General features: G+C 38.9%; 1 pseudogene; it reads left to right on the plus strand.

Moving 5' to 3' along the window:
* Positions 1-3,722: 3,722 nt before the first annotated feature.
* Positions 3,723-6,589, plus strand: LOC107811068 (xylan O-acetyltransferase 1-like; annotated as a pseudogene).
* The last annotated feature ends 1,499 nt before the right edge of the window (positions 6,590-8,088 follow it).

Here is an 8,088-nt window from a genome sequence, read left to right on the forward strand (position 1 = left end):
CGAAGGGAAAAAAGAAGCCTTATATTATATATATAAAAAGTTTTTACAAAGGCCAAACGACCTTAACAAAAAGGACAAAGGCTTCTTCTTCTTCTTCTTCTTCTTCTTCTTCTTCTTCGGACTCGTCTCTCAGTCGGTAGAGCGAATCCGAAGGTAGTGCTCGGGCACTGGTGCTGTCTTTTGGCTTGCGCACCAGCCTTCTTCTTGTTTTCTTTTTCTCCGAGCTCGAGGAACTCGAAGCCCTATTTCGTTTCTTCTCTCCGGCCTGTCTCGGAGCAGGGGACTCGGTAGGTAAGCCCTCGCTACTGGCTGGAGGCCTCAGTTTGGCATCCTTGGATAAACCTGCAAAAAGAAGTAAAGGGAGTAAGGATTTAATGATAAAAAACGCACTCCAAATATTGCCTACTTAGGAAAGGAGTCTCACCATGGGAATGGGCCTCCCAACGACCCTTCGAGAGCTTGCGCCATAAGCTCTCGGAGTAGGGCATCTGTGACACGATACCCTCAATCCATTCCTTGAGTCGAGGAACGGCATTCGGGACCCGAGCGATGGCTCCACCATCACAAAACACCGATAAGCAAGAAGGAAATAAGTTTGAAATCGACTTTCGAAAATAAAATTGTACTTACATGATGTATTCCACTCCTCGGGGAATGGCATGCGCTCAGCTGGGATCAGGTCCGAAGTCCTCACTCGGACAAAACGGCCTTGCCAGCCCCGATCCCGGTCTTCATCAATACTCAAGAACGGGGCTTTGCTGGCCCGGTGCACGAGCTTTATCAGTCCCCCACGGAAGATTCAGGGACTATACAAGCGAAGAAGATGATCGACGGTGAACGGGCACCCATTGATTCTGCTCACGAAGAACTGGAGAAGGATCATGATCCTCTAGAGTGAATGATGAATCTGACCGAGGCATACCTCGTATCTCTTACAGAAATCAACAATGATAGGGTCCATCGGGCCCAATGTAAAGGGATATGTGTAAAAACTTTAGTATCCCTCGACATGGGTGGTAAAGGCTTCAGCGGGATCAGGGATCACTATGCCCTTATCAACCCAGCCGCAGTCTTTTCGGACCATAGGGAGGACTTCTTCAGTGATCGAGCATATGTATCTCGAGACCTCCTCACACCGGCCTTGTACGGATGGAGGTTTTTCGACCTTGAAATCGTCGTTGATCGAGCATCCTCCGGGGATGAACATTTTCAAAGGGGGTTCCGGTACTGGTTCATCGACGGCAGTACGCGAAACAGTCTCCCCGGCCTCAATAGCCGGCCGCGAAGTAGAAGGGGTTTCTTTCTGGGGAACAGTTTTGGAAGTCTTTGCCATTTCTTTAAAAGATGAAAGAAAAATGGAGAAAGAAAGGAAGTTGAAAGATTTTACTTGTTGGCTTGAGGTGAAGATAAACAAGAGTTCTCGTAAAGGATCTCAGATAATTGGAGTGAAAGTGCGAGAAAGTATTGAAGTCTTAAGGGTATGAGGGTAGAAGGCTTGAATGTAAAGTTAAAATGAGCAAATGAGGAGGTATTTATAGTATTTCAGTGACGGTTCACACCTCGGAATGGCCGACCGGCGGCTGACATGCATTTAATGCTATCAAGACTTGACTGACGAGACGCTTCGGTTGTTTTGTCGTTTCTGTCACGGTGTATCGAAGTGAGAATCAGAGGCTCATGTCGTTTCTCGTCATCTACTCTCCGAAAAATGAGGGGATTATCTGTATACGGTCGAAATCGAGCTCATGGTGCATCCTAGCCTCTGACATGGCAAGCCAGGCTCGAGGCATGACAATAAAGGACTAAAGATCGACCCCGAGTCCCACCGGGCTAGAGCCCGGAGACAGGACGCCTATCTTCGAGAATATCAGGGTCATAATACCGGAGTCGGTCCTAACCTCAAACGATTTTGAAGAAACATTGTCAGCATAGCCAACGGAAGATCGAAATATCCGTGACCGGCCGGGTATTTCGGCAGAAATCTCGGCACATACCGATAAAGAACTGATAATCAGTAAATCAAAAGATTTTTACCTTTTATAGAATTGTACCTAAAGTAGGATTCCTCTACTATATAAATGGGATCTGATAATTCATAAAGGATATTGTAACACGCATTCCAAAGCAATATATCATTATTTTTTCTGTTATTAGTTCTTCTGCTTTCGTTCATTAGCGCTTGTTGTTACGAGCCAGATCGAGGGAAGATATTTCACTAAGACTTAAATCGTCTTCCTCGTGTGGTTTGAGATTATTTTATCCTTATTTATTTAATTTATCTTTGTTTACTGTTTTGTGTCAAATAAATCTGCGTATCCTCAAAACCACTTACAAATTTAATTGTTATCCGATTTTGAGGATAAACAATACAGTAATACATAAATTTAAGAAAAGATCAAATCTCACTTTTATCTGATTACTCTCTCTCGCAGGCGCTGGACTACACGGGGATAGGGGTGGGCGTCGGTCAGTTCGGTCGGTTATTATGAAAGTACGGTTCGGTTTATCGGTTTTCGGTTTTGTAATATTAATAACCAAATCAAACCAAAGTATTTACGGTTCGGTGCGGTTTTTTCAAAGTTCGGTTCGGTTATTTTCGGTTTATTTTTTCGGTTTTAAACGGTTGAAAGAAATTTTATGTTTCTCTGGCAAAAGGAAATAGATTGTCATAATGAATGAATAGAAAAGAAGATATTGGTCCAACAACCATTACACATAACAGATACAACATTAACATCCATTGAATAGAAAAGAAGGTATTGTCATAATGAATGAATAGAAAAGAACTAAAACACCAAAAAAAGAAGCCTTATCTTAATAAAAAATCAACCAAAGAAATCTTGAACACCTTTTCCAGCAAAACTCTATCAGAAAGTTCTGCCAAAACAACATTAACAGTGAGCAAACCTGTAAAACGACACTGGACCCAGCTCAACTCAGAACTCAGAAGAAGTCGCACTAACCCGAGGAAGAAGGATGAGCGACGAGCTGAGGAAGAAGGCATCACAGTCGAGTTGAGGAAGAAGGCAGCAGTCGCACAGGAAGAAGGTAGCAGTCGCAGCAGTCGCACAGAGACAGAGCTGAGAAAGAACCCTAAATCTAATTTTTTATTTAGGTTTGGGAAATGGGAATTGGGAAGTAAGTGACTAAGTGTAACGTATCATACTATCAGTAAGTTTGGGTAATTTGGGCTTTAAAGTTCAAATGTGTATTGAACTATTGGGCTTCAGCCTAAAATGGATAATAAGTTTTGGACTCATAAAAGAACCCACATGTTCAAACCTATTTTTCTTAACTAATACCCAAAATTTTGGTTTTTCGGTTTAACCGAAAACCGAAACACCAAAACTGTAAACCGTATTGAAAAATCGAAAATTAATAATTTAAAAACCGTGCACCGACCGAAAAACCGATTAAACCGAAACCGAAAAACCGAAATGAACGGTTTGGCCGGTTTTTTCGGTTCGGCCGGTATTATGTCCACCCTAGTTAAATTTGCTGGAGGAGTAGGAGGAACAAAGTAGTTTGAAACAGATCATAAGCATATATCTAAACATGAGAAGGACAACTCTCCAGCAACTGATGCTCGAATTTCTTACAGAAAACACCATTTCACCAAATCTCAATTAAACTACCAATTAGATTCTTCACAGAAGAAAAATAAATTATTGGTTATGTCAGTCTATATTTCACTCTTTTCTTCCTCTATATTTCCTTTTGTCACCATTAAGATTTCCCACATCACATCTTCCTCTATTCCTTCAAATGCATTCATTTCGCTTCCGAAAAACTCCACTGCTCTCCTCCAAGTTATTCAGGATGAAGCACAGTGGCCGAAAGAAGAATACATTTTCCATATTTGTGGTAGTATTTTCGATATTCCTCTTTGGATGCTTCATGTACAATGAAGACGTTAAGACAATAGCTGAATTCCCATTTTCCATGACCAGAACTCAAGATATCAGCAATGAACCTTTGAATCAGGAAAATGGGGTTCAAGAAATTACAAGAATAGAGGGTAGCTCTGAACAAGAAGTTGCCAGCTTGAAGTACAATGATGAAGTGAAAGATGACGAGAAAACAGAAACAGAGCAGGAGAAGGAAAAGATTAAAATGCCTACTACTGAAGTTGATGAAGAAGAGGAGAATATTGAGTTGCCACCTAAAGATTGTGATCTTTTTGCAGGGCAATGGGTTTATGACAATGTCACTCACCCAATTTACAAAGAGCCTGAATGTGAGTTTCTCACAGCACAGGTCACTTGCATGAGAAATGGAAGAAAGGACTCCATGTATCAGAATTGGAGGTGGCAACCCAGAGACTGTTCTTTACCCAAGTATGACGTGGATCATTTTCTGATTTCTTGATTTTTTAGTCTTTCATTATCTTTCTATTTCGTTTGTTAAATTTTGTGCACAATAACATTTTGGTATTTAAATTTATAGGTTTAAACCAAGGCTGCTGCTTGAGAAACTGAGGAACAAGAGACTCATGTTTGTTGGAGACTCGCTGAACAGAAATCAATGGGAATCCATGATTTGTTTAGTTCAATCCGCGGTTCCACCAGGCAGAAAAAGCTTAAACAAGACTGGTTCTTTATCTATTTTCAGAATCGAGGTATATATCTTCGCTTTTCCCCTTTTGAAGAAGCAGTGTTAGCTTTGATTATCTCATATATACTTCCCTCAAACACTATGATTATGCTTTGATACATGACTCATATATACTCCTCTTAGGAAAAACATTAATTAATGACACCTTATTAATTGCTCCTATATAAGTTCTTGATTCAGCATAATTATTTTTACATATCAGTCTAATTTGACAAGTTATAACAGATTTATTGTCTTATTTTTCCAAGAAATTAGTTCCACATATTATGAACAATTACTTGTAGTTAAATTTAAGGTGACAGAATTGTTTAATAAAACTCATATAAGTTATAACCATGTAATAGTTTTGATTATACTTTAATTTAATGAGCTATGCTGCATATTGTTTAATATTTGATTAGTTGGATTGAATTATCTACAAGAAGACCTACATATTCTCTATTTAAGTCCACCTAATGCTGGTGAAGTGGTTTGTCCATCTATGGAAAGAATTTTGTGTGATAAATTTTGTGTCTGTTTAATATAATAGATGTAAATGTGAATATGTAGGATTATAATGCCACAGTGGAATTTTACTGGGCCCCATTTCTAGTGGAATCAAACTCGGATGATCCAAATATGCATAGTATATTGAACCGAATCATAATGCCCGAATCAATCGAAAAGCATGGCAAGCACTGGAAGAATGCGGACTATCTCGTCTTCAACACATACATTTGGTGGATGAATACTTTTGCAATGAAAGTTCTGTAAGTATTACTCAAAGTCCAGCTTGATTTTTTTTCCGCTTCAGTATTTGACATTAATTTATGTTTGATATTTTTCTTATAAATCAGATGAGGTTCGTTCGATGAAGGGGCAACGGAATACGATGAGATTGAAAGACCAGTAGCTTATCGGAGGGTTTTGACAACATGGTCACTATGGATAGATAACAATGTGGATACCAATCGCACCAAAGTCTTTTTCATGAGCATGTCTCCTCTTCATATCAAGTAATCCCATTTGCATTCGCTGTTTATCCCTTTGGTTATGACTTACAAGTTACTTTTTCCTTCATGTTTTAACATATGATACATATCATATCAAGTAATAATCTTTTAGATTATTACATTACCTAGAAAATAATTACATGCAATTTTGAAAAGTAATATATGTTACATACTATATAGAGCAGGTTTAAGTATACTGATAATATTAAAAAAAGTTATATTCAGTCTATATAAGTTAAATCCCTCGTCAAATAAGCTGTAACAGATATTGAGGACCCAACTATGACAATCTTCTGAATTCTTGCTTGGTTAACCCTTTGCAGGAGTTTGGATTGGAACAATCCAGATGGGATAAAATGTGCAAAGGAGACAACCCCAGTATTAAACACATCAATACCGCTAAGTGTTGGGACAGACAAGAGACTGTTTGTGATAGCAGCAAATGTTACTCAATCCATAAATGTCCCTGTATACTTCCTCAATATCACCACTTTATCGGAGTACAGGAAAGATGCGCACACCTCTGTCCATACCATTCGACAAGGCAAAATGCTGATGCCTGAGCAGCAAGCTGATCCAACAACATACGCTGATTGTATTCATTGGTGCCTCCCTGGATTGCCTGACACTTGGAACGAGTTCATCTATTCGCGTATTTTATCACATTCTTGACACTTTGCATTCTCTTTCTTAAAACAGCAGTGTCCGGCCAGTTTACACGTACCTCACTGAATACTGTTGCCTAAGCCCTCATATGTGCAGCTCCACTCCAATTTGTATATTTTTCCTTCTTCGATTTTGGTTTAAAGAACCACAATTCTAATTTTGGTGCTTTTTTTTATTTATTTATTATTTCTTCGTCCTTATTATTTTTTCCTCAAGAAAAGGAAAAATCTTGTAGCTGTGAGTGCCCTTAGTTTTGTAGTGGTTAATTCCAAAGATCTTCTTTTTGTGCCTGCCCTTGGGTTTTTATAGTGGTTCCATATCTTTGAGTAGGGTTGGGCTTTTTGTTTATCTTTTCCATTTCTTGAGCCTGAAATAGAGGCACGTCTCACAAAGAAAAGAGTCTGCCAGTTGGGTAAACGCCTACAGAGACATGTTTACCACCAATGTACAAGCAAATTCTATTTTCGTAGAAAATAAACGATAGGTGACTATTAGTTTTTGTTAGGATCGAAATAATCAGGTGTCACGCAGAAGCTAATAAAACAAACCTTAAATGATGATAAATCAGACAACAAAAGAGAAATATATCAAAAGATATACAAATATTTAATGTGGTTCAGTCAATTGACCTACGTTCAAAGGCGTAGATGAGCAACCCACTATATAAAGAAAGTACAAAATATCGAGAGAGCAACCTCACAAAGAGGCACATACAAGTAATAGCATAATACTTGTACCACAAATTCTCCCCCTAAACAATACTCTCAAACCCCTTAGGGGTCGTTTGGTACGCGGACTAAATTATCCCGGGATTATAATCCCAGTACTAATTTATACCACATGAGAGATGAGATAAAATAATTCCACATTTAATGGGATAAGGTGGGATATCCTGGATTAAGTCTGGGATTAAATTTATACTTTGTTTGGTTGGCGGTATAAATTGATTTCAGGATAAATTTATATCGCCAACCGTTTAAACAAGGTATAAATTTTATCCTACATCTTATCCCGACCTTACCCCTACCCTGGGGTAGAGAGGCTGTTTTCGATAGACCCTCGGGTCCCTCCCTCCAAGAACTCCCCACCTTGCTCTTGGAGTGACTCGAACTCACAACCTCTTGGTTGGAAGTGGAGGGTGCTCACCACTAGAGCAACCCACTGTCCTCCAAGAAAAAGGATTAGCCAAATATAGAAGAATTATATTTTTTTTTCCGTAAAATATAAAATCAATTATGGTAAATATGCTGTCTTTCTTTTAAGGAGTAGGAAAATTAGATATGGCAATAAATCAGGACAAACGCCTAACAATTCTCCCCCTTGGCCTGAATGTTTTGACAAAATAAACTTGATTCACCTTCTTCTCATAATCTTTAGCAAGTCACATCTCCAAATCTCCACCACAAAGTTTGTCTCAATATGAGTAGCACTCCGATCAAATTTCCTAGACATAAATCATGATTACCGTAAAATAGATTGCGTCTAGAACTAAATTCGCCTAAATGAACCTGTATTGAACCTCGTTCTGATACCACCTGTTATAATCGAAATAATCAAGTGTCATACAGAATCTAGTAAAGCAAACCTTAAAAGACGATAAATGATACAACAAAAGAGAAATATACCAAAAGAGACACAATATTTAATGTGGTACGATCAATTGAACTATGTCCACAAGTAGAAACGAGTAATCTACTATATAAAAGAGAGTATAAAATTATCACGCCCAAAGCAGGGGAGGCGTGGCCGGCACCCGGTGCCACACTTGACCCCGAGGGTACCACTTTGTAACCGTAACTCTAGGGCAATGTTTTAG

The sequence above is a fragment of the Nicotiana tabacum genome, chromosome 13 (genome assembly GCF_000715075.1).
Source record: "Nicotiana tabacum cultivar K326 chromosome 13, ASM71507v2, whole genome shotgun sequence".
Lineage (NCBI taxonomy): Eukaryota > Viridiplantae > Streptophyta > Magnoliopsida > Solanales > Solanaceae > Nicotiana > Nicotiana tabacum.